The sequence below is a fragment of the Anolis carolinensis genome, chromosome 2 (genome assembly GCF_035594765.1).
Source record: "Anolis carolinensis isolate JA03-04 chromosome 2, rAnoCar3.1.pri, whole genome shotgun sequence".
NCBI classification, from domain to species: Eukaryota; Metazoa; Chordata; class Lepidosauria; order Squamata; family Dactyloidae; genus Anolis; species Anolis carolinensis.
The window spans coordinates 131,759,157-131,770,869 of NC_085842.1; positions in this window are offsets into that span (position 1 = coordinate 131,759,157).

The window sequence follows — 11,713 nt, forward strand, 5'->3', positions numbered from 1 at the left end:
TCCTTAGGAATCCATAGGAATTAAAAGGCCACCGAAAGGGAATCTGGCCCCCGGTATTAAAAAAAAAAACTAAAATCAGGACAGTAAATAAAGAACAACACTCTGAAAATGGAAAATACAGACAGGAAACAATCAGGGCCAGCTAACACCTCCCCACCAAGGATGCCCCCAGGGAAAAAGCAACCAGGCTTTGAAGCTGCAAGGCCATTACATGCTAATCAAGGTGGCCAATGGCAAAATCCATACCTGTCTTCAGCAGACAAGAGTTCTTCCTTTCTCCCACCCTGGACATAATAATAATAATAATAATAATAATAATAATAATAATAATAATAATAATAATAATAAACTTTATTTATATACCACCCTATCTCCCAAAAGGGACTCAGGGCGGTTTCCAATCATAAAAATAACAAGTACATTACATAACAACATAATAAGCATAATATTAAAACAAGGTAAAAACTATACAATTAGATAAGCAATAAATAACACTTACAACAACCTTGATCAAGGGAGAGGCTGCAGAGGCCAGCGAGAGGCCACAGGCCTGGGAGGAGGAGGCGGGGGTGCACAGGCCAGCGGCACTAGCTTCCTGTTCTCGCTGTGCACATGCCTCTCTCCTTCTTGCACAAAGGGAAGAGAGAGGTGAGGCGCAAACGTGGCGAGAACAGAAAGTTAATGCCATTGGCGCTTGCGTCCCTCGCCTCCCTCTTCCCTTTGCACATCCTTCACCTCCCTCTTCCCTTTGGCTTCAGGGCACTTGAAGGCGCCTCAAGAGGCGCTTCAACTGCAACCTCCAGATGATGGCGCCTTCAGCAACTGCCTAAATTGCCTTATGGTTGAACCGCCCCTGCCTGCCAATTGGGATAGTAAAATAGACTTCATCACATTTTCTCTTTGTGGCAGAACTTCCAGCCTGAAAATGCACTGAATTGGGTAAGTCATACAGATTCTGTGAGGGGTGGGGTCCAAAATGGGGCATAAATGGAATGCCTCTGTCAAAAGATGGAAGCTCATAGGTGCAAACCATCATAAGTATTTATTGTCTTCATTTGTTGTTGTTGTTGAAGATGATGCATGCTCTCAAGTTGTTTCTGACCTATGGTGACCCTAAAGCAAACTAGGGCTTTGTTGGCCAGATTTGTACTGATTTGTCATTGCCTTCCTCTGGGGTTGAGTGTGTGTTATTTGCTCAAGGTCACCCAGTGGGTTTCATGGTTAATTGAGAATTCAAACCCTGATCTCCAGAGTCATAGTCCAACACTCAAACCATTACACCATGTTGGTTCACAAAATGATATTTTACATTCACAAAATGGTAAAATTGTCAGGACATGATTCAAAGCTTGGAAGAACAAGCATTTGACTCCTGCCCCTGCCAACATACCTGAAGCAAGGTCAGCGTTAACAAACGAACCTGGAGGAGGAGACCAGTCCTGCGAGAAAGCCGATAATCAGGAGAAATCGTTCACAGGAGTTGGAGAAGGCTGGGGAAGGGTTTGGAAGGGGAAGAGGGAAGAGCACTATAAAAGGGTCTGATGGTAATGGGGAAATTAGTAGTGTTATTTTCTTTCTTGTGTGTGTAGAAGCAATAAATCTGGCTACGTCCACCTGGAGTGTGAGTACTGGTTAATTACTAGAGACCACCAGCAGGAGCTGACAAAATCAAAGAATTTTAGGTTTGGAAGGGACCTTGGCAGGAAATCTCCTTCAACTACTGTGCTCAAGGCAGAAATCTTGTATCAAGGTAATGTATACCTGATGCAGGTAGCCATCCAGTCTCAGTTTGAATGCTTCCAGTGAAGGAAAGCCCACCACCTTCTGAGATGTTGCTTGTTCCACTGTCAGGCAGATTTGAGGAAGCTGCTCTTCAAGCATAGCTGAAATTTGCTTCCTTGCAGTTTCTATACATGATAGTTCTGCCATCAGTTGTTACAGGTCTGTTCCATATCAAGTTTACCCTTCATCCTTACTCCTACCCATCCTAATTTTACCCAGCTTTGCTCACTGTGTCCCATAGGAGTTGGTTTGTAGCCTCTTTGTTATTATATTTGCCCCCAAGTCCGGAAGCACACACAGTCCTTTATCTATAACCTCAAGTTTAGAATAGTAAAAATGCAAAATATCCCTGTTTCGAATGATGGAAAGATGACTACCAATCAAACTTTGCCAACTTAGTGTGCCTCCCAGTATGTGGGACTACAACTCTCATTCCCCTCTTGAGCCATCATGCTGACATGTTGACTGAATAATTGGAGCTGAGTCGAACATATTTGGAGCCACCCTATTTGGTGTAAGTGGGTTTAAAGAGTCCTGGATTTCATTGATTTAATGGGTTGGAAGGCCCCTTTCCATGTTTATATATTACTCTTAACATTCATAATCTTCCACTGAAATACAGCTGAGATTTCAGGTATTCAAAGTGATTTTAAAAAGGAGAGGCTGCTTTGAATTTCATAAATAACATGTTGTGACTGCGCCTTCGGGGATTATGGTTGATGGGGATGGAATTCGAAGAGGAAGAAAAAACCCTCGTGATGAGGGTTCACTGGAGGAGTTGCGCAGGAAGCGACTTAGAGAGCTATATGGGGGATCTTCTGAGGAAGATTCAGATGGGGAGATGGATGCTGAGGAACAGGTGGTGGCTGGGGAAGCGGGCACTGAATGGGCACAGCCACCGGAGATGTCTGGGGATTTGGGGTCTATGGATACTTCTGAACCTGGGGTTTCTGCAGGAGCTGATCCCAATTGGGATGCTTGGAGAAGGGAGGATGGTTCTTTAAGTGTTCATGGGGCTAAGTGTGGGCAGGATGATTGGGACTCCGACGAATTGCTAGGTACTCCAGATCCACCAGCTCTAGCTGTGTGGAGCTCAGACTCTGAGTAGATTTGGGACACCTGGTGTTTGGGTGTGAGTGTTTGGTCACCCAGGAGGAAGGGGAATAAAATGGGAATGTTTGGCCACTGCACTTTGCGTGTGGCAAGGTGTTGCTGAGGCGCCATTGGGATCTCTGTGTTTCCATGAAGACTGGACTTGGACTATGATTTGAATCTGCTGTTATCACCTAGCTTGGCTCTCGCTGTGTCTTATCGTGGACCTGTTTTGGATGACTGCACCCTCTTCAGACCTTGGATCGGAATTTGACCTTGCTACTGCCTTCGCCCTGTGATTGATGACTACTATCGGCTTTTGACTCCTGGCTTGCTCTTTGGACACCGCTGTTATCTCCTGACCTGACCTTGGAATCCCGGACGACGTCTTTTCACCATCCTTTTGGAGCCTTCGGCTTTATCCACATTGTGGAAGCAGTCTACTGCATTCTTAGTTTGTTTGTTTGTTTCCTGACCAATTTGGTGTTTTCTTTTGGGAACTGTTCCTTTGAAAACTACAGAGCCGGCTAGCAGGGCTTGGACTCAGAAAGTGCAGTTTGCACTAAGTTTGTTTAGCTTTGTTTTTACCTGCTTGTGTTGCTGAATTACATTTTTGTTTGAACTGCTCTTGAAGCACTGACAGTGAAGTGTTTCAAGGTTTTTTCTGTGTTAACATTACTTTTTGGCTTATCTGCTGAATAAACTCTATTTTTGTTCGCTAATTGGCGTCTGACTCTTGACATAACATTTGGAAATGTTATGTTAACTACTATTGGGACTGCTACCAGTCATCTTGTGCTGTTCCAATGAATAATTATTTCCCATTCCATTTAGGTATTGAAAGAAAGTACCGTAATACCAGTATTTCCAGTAATTATCTACCATCCCTTGGTTGTGGTGTTTTTGCAAAAGATTGATGCGCTGGGATGTTGGTTAACTGCATGTCAGGTGTTCATTGTGCATGCCAATCCCATGTGGATAGCTGTGACTTTGAGCATGCTAGGAGGGCCTGCAAGAGAGAAAGGGAGGAATAGCATGCGTGGCACAAAACAAGAAATGACTGCTCCAAACCTCATGGCAATGTGCAGTGCTTCCTGTTTTGCTTCCAGGTTGTGTGCTCAGCTACTGTTGCTGGGAAGTTGCCATCTAGGAGCACCCTTAGAAGCAATTAAAACAATAACCAGCATGGACACGCTTTCCCATGTGTCACTGAGCTCATTATGTTGGCAGTCAAACAGGCAATAAACACTAGGCAGGCTTCTCCCATTCCTCGGTGATGTAGTCACTGCAACAAGGAGTGTTAGGAAGAGAAGCTCAGAACAGCTTTATTCAGTTTCAGCTTCCCATGGATACACTCATCTCTTACAAGTGCAGTTCAGTTTTGTCACAACGGCAGCAGCAACATCCATGGTGTGATTGTGGCTAGGGCTTCCATGTCTCTGGATCAGGCCTTAAGTCTCAGGGACTGAACTTTGTGCTCTGGTCCTCAGGAAAATGGGGAAGAATCTCAGATTGAGAGCACCGCCTTCAAAATGCATGTATATGTATTTTGCTTTCTTACAGTTTGTTTGTTTTTATTTGAAAAGTGTTCTCAGTGCAGCAGCAGCAAGGTTAATGATATTACCAGTCACTACCCTTTGTAACATAGCAAAGTCCTGTCTCCTCCGACAGGTTTCACAGATGGATCCTAAAATACCACAGCGTGGGACAATTTTGACCGTTTATCATCATTTATTGTTCATCAGATGGATGTACAGTGGGCTCCTTGCATCCACTATGGTTTGTTTCCAGGACCTCCCGTGGATATTGAAATCTATGGCTGTTCAAGTCCTATTATATACAGTGATGTTGCTTATATAAAATGGCAATATCAAGGTTTCCTTTTTTGGATTTTTGGAGGAAAGGGGGAAATATTTTCAGGCTGATGGTTGAATCTGTGAAGCCAAGATTTATGAGTAGAGAGGGCCAACTGTATGAACTGATGTGTTACCTTAATCAAGCCAGTAGATGGACAAGCATGTGTAAAACAGGAAGCATGTAGTAAATAGTAAGAACCATGAGGACATAAAATGCAAGGAAGCAGCAATATTTGTATAACATTGTTATAATACATAAAATGTGTACAAGAAAATGACAAATTCTCACTAGAAATCTGCTAGGCCATTGTTGGGGAATTTGTGATCCTCTAGATCAGGGGTGTCAAACTCATGTTCGCCAGGGAACACATCAGCCTTATGGTTGCTTTCAAAGGGCAATTTGTAATTGTAATGCTGTATAAATGTAATTATGGTATGTTGTTCTGGCATTGAAAGCCTTATGGGCCACATACAATAACATGGTGGGTCAAATTTGGCCCATGGGTCCTTCATTTGACACGTGTAGGCTAGAAACTGTTGGATGAGATCTCTCACCAGCACTGCTCAGTGGTGAGGGGAATTGTTCTCCATCACTGTATTAGGCAGAGAGTAGGGAATATGTGCAAATTGCAGTGGAGTAAATTGTAAAGATGTTCTCTCTCGAAATCTCTTAGTCCTTCATCACGACCAGAAGAAATTGATCACAGAATCACACTGGAGGACTTATACATTATTAGAGAGACCTTTTTAAATAAATCTGTGAATAATCAAATCACCAAATGTGAAAATTGCAAAAGTAGTGAGAAAACTGTGTTTCCTTCTGTATGTCTCAGCTCCTTCCTGTAAGGTTACTTTAAAAATGCAGGTGACAGCAGTCAGGAACCAGCATACTTGTCAGGTTAAAGTTTGTTAGCAAAGCAGAGGAAGCAGAGGAACTGGAAAAGCTGAAAGAACTGGGTCTGTGGAGCAGGAGGAAAGCGTGGATTTTCCACTGCTTTTAAAGTTGCTCTGTATGACATTCTTATTAAGAAAAAAAAATACAGGTGATGCCCTCTGAGTGCTCTGCATCCAAATTGGGCTCTGAATAAAGAACTGGGATCATTAAATTTAGTGAAATGTAACTCAACTGAAGAGATTTCAAGACGTGTTACTCTGAACCCCTTAGACCAATGGTTCTCCACCTGTAGGTCCCCAGGCCTTCAACTCCCAGAAATCCTAACAGCTGGTAAAAACACCTGGGCCAAAACACCTGGGGATCCACAGGTTGAAAACCACTGCCTTAGAAGATCCTTGGATTTGTCCAGAGAGATATTATAGAAAAAGGGGGGGAGGATAGTAAATGGAACAAAAATGGCAGTATATTTTGTTTCTTTCAGTGTTTTACCACCATAGGCTTGATTACTTTCCTTTTTAAAACTGACATGATTAAGAAAAGGCAGAAATCCTGTTTCATGATGGAGAATTCCTTGGATGGCATGTGGATTTGCCACTTTGCTTGGCAGGCCTTCCTGGGCCTCAGGTGCATAACAGCTAGGAAGCCAAGGCAGGAAGGCAATTAACCCCACTGGCTTGGGAGCACGGCAGCTTCTGGAGTTTTGCTTCTCACCCAACAGTTTCAGGCAAAACGAGAGTCCCACCAGAAAAAGGGAGGGCTTTAGTGGCCAAGAACTTACATTAGGAATGGGAACTGGGTCACCCTCTAGAGCAGGCATGGACAAACTTCAGCCCTCCAGGTGTTTTGGACTTCCAACTCCCACAATTCCTAATTCCTGGTAGGCTGTTAGGAATTTATTTATTTAATTATTACAACATTTCTATCCCACCTTTCTCACTCCCCAGGGGGGACTCAAGGCAGCTTACAACCAAGTATAAAACAAATGTACAAAAACAATTACAATTACATTCAACAACAATAATAATTAAAATTAATTAAGTTAGAACATCCACAGAAATATACATTCAGAGGCACATTCCAAGTCACAATCCAGGTCTGTCACTTTATCAAGAGTTCATTGTAGTTGATGCTGTATCTATCGCTCAAAAGCCTGGTCCCACAGACAAGTTTTCAGTTTTTTGCGAAAAGACAAGAGAGATGGAGCCTGCCTGATCTCATTAGGGAGAGCGTTCCACAGATGGGGGGCCACCACTGAAAAGGCCCTGTCTCTCGTCCCCACCAGCCGCACTTGTGAGGGATTGAGAGCAGGGCCTCCCCCGAAGATCTTAAACTACAAGGTGGGTCATAGCGGGAGATACATTCAGACAAGTAAGCTGGGCTGGAACCGTTTAGCGCTTTATAGGCTAAAGTCAGCACTTTGAATTGTGACTGGTAGCAGATCGGCAGCCGGTGGAGCTGACACAACAGAGGAGCGGTGTGCTCCCTGTATGCTGCTCCAGTTAGTAGCCTGGCTGCTGCCTGTTGGATTAGTTGTGGGATTTGAAGTCAAAACACCTGAAGGGCCGAAGTTTGTCCATGCCTGCTCTAGAGGCTGTTAGGCTGCAGCTCCCAGCTTTCATCCCCATTATTTACATGGATATGAACTGCAGTTCAGCCATCTCTAGAGAGTCAAATGAGATCCACTCCAATGTATACCTTTATGTTCTCTTTAAAGCCACCTGAGAGTGTGGCTGTCTCCACCAAGATTGTGATGCCTGAGAGAAAGGCCAATCTCACACATAGCCATGTCACACATAGAAGCCGGTTGGACCACCAGTGGAGGCTGGCCAGAGAGCAGTGAGCAGCATCCTCCTGTATATCTGAAGCCTGCCGGCAAATTTAAGGTAGCTCTTCACATCTGACTGAAAAGTAGAGAACCCGAAGAGGGGAGAGTAATGTTCCTGGAACCAGGACCATAGCGAGAGAAAAAATTGGGGGGGGGGGCTTGGATTTTTTTTGTAGCAAATCATGAAGAGTAGTTCCATAATGCAAAATAATTTAGAAATCAGGCTCCATCGATAAACTTCAGTGGACACTCAAGATAGATAAACTTCAGTGGACACTCATGGGTTAATAAGTTAAAATTCATGAGTAAACCAGGTTTTGTTTTAAACCCTTAACTCCCCCCCCCCCCCTTTAGCTATATAGTCCTGCCTGAAACAGATGATAACAGACCGAGGAAGCATAGAGATCTCTTGTGCACAGTCTTTGAACTAAAGTAAGATATACCATATTTTTAAAAGTCCAATCATCTAAAAATTCTTAAAGGTCTAAGGATATAAGAGTTTACAGTTTAATTGACCTTTCCAAATTTACATCTTTTTGTCGCTTTCTTTTAAACTTCATTGTGGTTGTTTTTATTGTTGTGTGTCTTCAAGTCATTTCTAACAGATGACTTGAAGACACACAACGCTAAGGAATCTTTCATTACAATTATTAAATAGGATCAGCTAAAGCGTGTGTATGGAGTGGTGCTGGAAAGGATTTTATACATGACCAGCTCCTGATTTGACGTGCCTGTGCATACCCCATGTTGGCCATGATTGAACCTAACTGCCTTTGGTAAAGTCCATCACATAATGGTTGGGCTGAAAGCAGGTCTTACCACTAGCACCTGCACAGGCCAACTGGCTGATCCACAACATATCTCTCTCTCATCTCCTAACTGAGTGCAAGTATCTTCAAATCCTCAAGTCGCTAAATCATTTGTGTGATCTCTCTGAGCTGTCGGTTTGGCTCATGATGGAGAAGCCCATAAGAAATGAGATGTATTTCCTAGTTCATTTAGAAAGAAAGGGGGAAAGCAGGATAAACATGGAAGGGGCTGCAATTGTTACGCCGTAAGAACTGGGCTCCCATTCCCTTCCATTGGGCTTGAAGGATACAGCCAATAGCTGTTGAGCAGCATGCACAGAAAGTTTCTCTAAGCTACTGTAAACAACAGCCAGTATCTTATAAATCAGGGACACAAAAATTAAAAAGGGATTGGACTAATACAGCAAACATGAGTCTGGAAATGATCTATTACTGTTTTCCACTCCAGTCCCCATCCCAGCAAAAGTTTTCATCTATCCACCTGCCTATTTATTGTTTCTTCTTCTATATTGAAAACAAAAATAATAAAAAAAACCTCAATAAAAACACAGACTACCAATGATAATATGTATGAAAAAGTGTGATCCATGGTGTGTGTGTGTGTGTGTGTGTGTATGTATGTATGTGTGTGTGTATGTGTATATATATATATATATATATATATATATATATATATATATATATTCTATGACCTATCACTTGTACACCTCAGGAATAATCATGAAAAATATAACTCACTGTAAACAGGAACTTATATTCTTCGATAGCAGATTGCTGTGTCAATATTGTGGCATACAAAACAATCAGATCAGTGGATTGTTTGCTCTAGTATCAGACATCATAAGTAATATAAGTATTTGAGAAGACTAGATACAAAAGAGAATTAATACAGCTTTCAATATAGATTTTGGCAAATGAAATTTGATGCTATCTTCTATTGAGATTTTCCTCTTTGCATGCAACTGTTATAGCTACAGGGATGGATTTTTTCCCCTTTTGCCTCTGTCTTTGCATGTGCATTTTGCCATCATTTAAAAAATAAGGCTATGTCCTATCTCCATATGACCAATGAAGTGCTGCTCTGGAGAAACTAAGACCTCATTAGATCTTGGATCCACTTTAAATCCACTTTAGGGAGGGGCCTTTAAACAGCTCAGTCAGACAGGTCCTGGGACTCACCAAACTACAAACCCCAGAATTTTGCAGGAGGCAGAAACCGGATTTAAAGTGGATTCATGCTCTAGTAGTGTGTTGAGGCACTGAACAGGAATAGTGTATTTCCATCTTGTGATGTCAAGTGCCACCTGGTGCCTGACTATGAGAAAAGCAATGAAATGTGGACTACTGTGTTTCTAAAGCCCCGTCTTGTGTGCCTTGCACAAACACCAAATTCAACATCCCTCTGTATGGCTGACAAGCCTTTTAAATCATTTTGAGTGGAGAGAGGGAGGGGGGAAGCCATCCCTCCCTTCCATTTCTGAAGGCTTTTTTGCTGAATAGTTTGAAACAATGTTGGCCCTACCAGCTGCTTGCAATATTTAGTAACTTATTTGTCTACCTGAGTCCTGCTTATTTATTTCAGTTTCTTCCCCATCTTGTACCTTTCAAAAGTGGCTGCTCAGGGCACCTAGTTCAGCCCCATTTACCAACACAGCATGTCCAAAACGTTCAGGGTCCATACATAAAAACAATTGCTTCAAGATTGGGAAACCAAGAGGCTCTTGGCCTGGCCTCACCTGTTCTGGCCAAATTGCAGAGGCACTGTTTGTGCAGGTCGGTTTACACATGGGATTGCTCTTTCCTTGATTGCTTTAGGCTCCAAGATGAAGTGTAAATAACACCCATGGGCACTCATATCCTTCAGTGCTGTGTCATAGCCTTAAACATTTTACAGATAAAAACCAGGACACATCTGGCCTAGACATTTGAGAGTGTAGTCAAGATAGAAAAGGTTATTAAAAATAAGGACATATAAGCTACCAGTAGTTGCATCATTTTACTTTTGCCTGATCCTACTGGGAAGTGTAAGATTCCCTGCTGCTCAGTATGAAATACTTTTGCACTCTAAACTCAGTTGGCTGAAATGGAAGTTAAGCTGAAGATCAAGAGGAGGAGGAAGAGAAAGGGAAAGAAACAGCGACCTCAGAGGATTAATTCAGACTACCCTTGCTAGCCAGGGAGTTACCTTTAGCTTTGTATAATAGTAATGATTAATGTCTAAGTATAATTTGATTTATCTTTATTCTTACAATACCTCTGCAATCCCTGAGCAATAACCAATAATAATAATAATAATAATAATAATAATAATAATAATAATAATAATACGATCTGCCAACTGCAAAAGGCCACCCTACTGGGATCTACACGCATCATCCGAAAATACAGTCCTAGACACTTGGGAAGTGTTCAACTTGTGATTTTGTGATATGAACTCCAGCATGTCTATCTTGTTTGCTGTGCCATACAGTAAAATAATAATAATAATTCTTTATTTGTATCCCTCTTTTCTCCCTCACGGGACCCAAAGCGGCTTACAGCATATTAAAATCACATAAATAGCAATCAGAATACAATATACAATCTTTGTTTTAGGTGTGTGTATATCTGTGTAGGGTGGGTGGGCGGGTAGGTAGGTATATATGAGTTACGTACATGCACACAGTATATCAGCTCTTCCTTTACACGCTTGGAAATAACACACTCTAGCAGTCCCTCTGGTGTGAAGAGAGTCAGAAACAATATTCTCCTCTTCTTTTCTTTCTCCTTATAGCCCACTTTTTCCCTAGCTCACAGACACAAAGGCTTGCAGAAATGAAAACAGATACAATTAAAACTTATTATCAATAAAACATACAACAAATGAAAATCTAACCAAGATATTAATTAAATTTACAATTTTAAATATACAAAGTAAAAATAAGGGCAGTATCAGACATCCATTGCTGGTTAGGTCTGATAATGTTTGATCTTTCAAAATGCAGCTTGTTTTGACTAACGTGCTTAGTTGCCTCCCTTTTTCACAGTGTGGATCCCATGTATGCAATGTAGATAGCTGGAACTTCCTCCTTCCCAATCTCTCTCTCGTCTGTAATCTGTTACTGCCCAGTAGTTTGATCTTCTGATCATGTACTGAAATTCAGCATAAACATATTATTCCACCCATGGACTTTAAAAGTGTTTCTTACGAGGAAGAGGAGAACTGTGGCCCTCCACATGCTGAGTTTTGGCTCTTGTCCATTGCCCAGCTAACACGTAAGGTTGTACACTGTCTGCAGGGTGCTTTCTTTTGGGGGTATTTTGCCTCAGATTTCTCCTCCTGCTTTGTCTGAGGTGATTTAGTGCCTGGGCAGGACACTGGGAGGGAAGGATAGAGAAACAGGCACACACAGACAACTTTTTAAAGCACACAGGAGCTTGCTCATCCAATGCTATTAGATCAGTTATACCCATG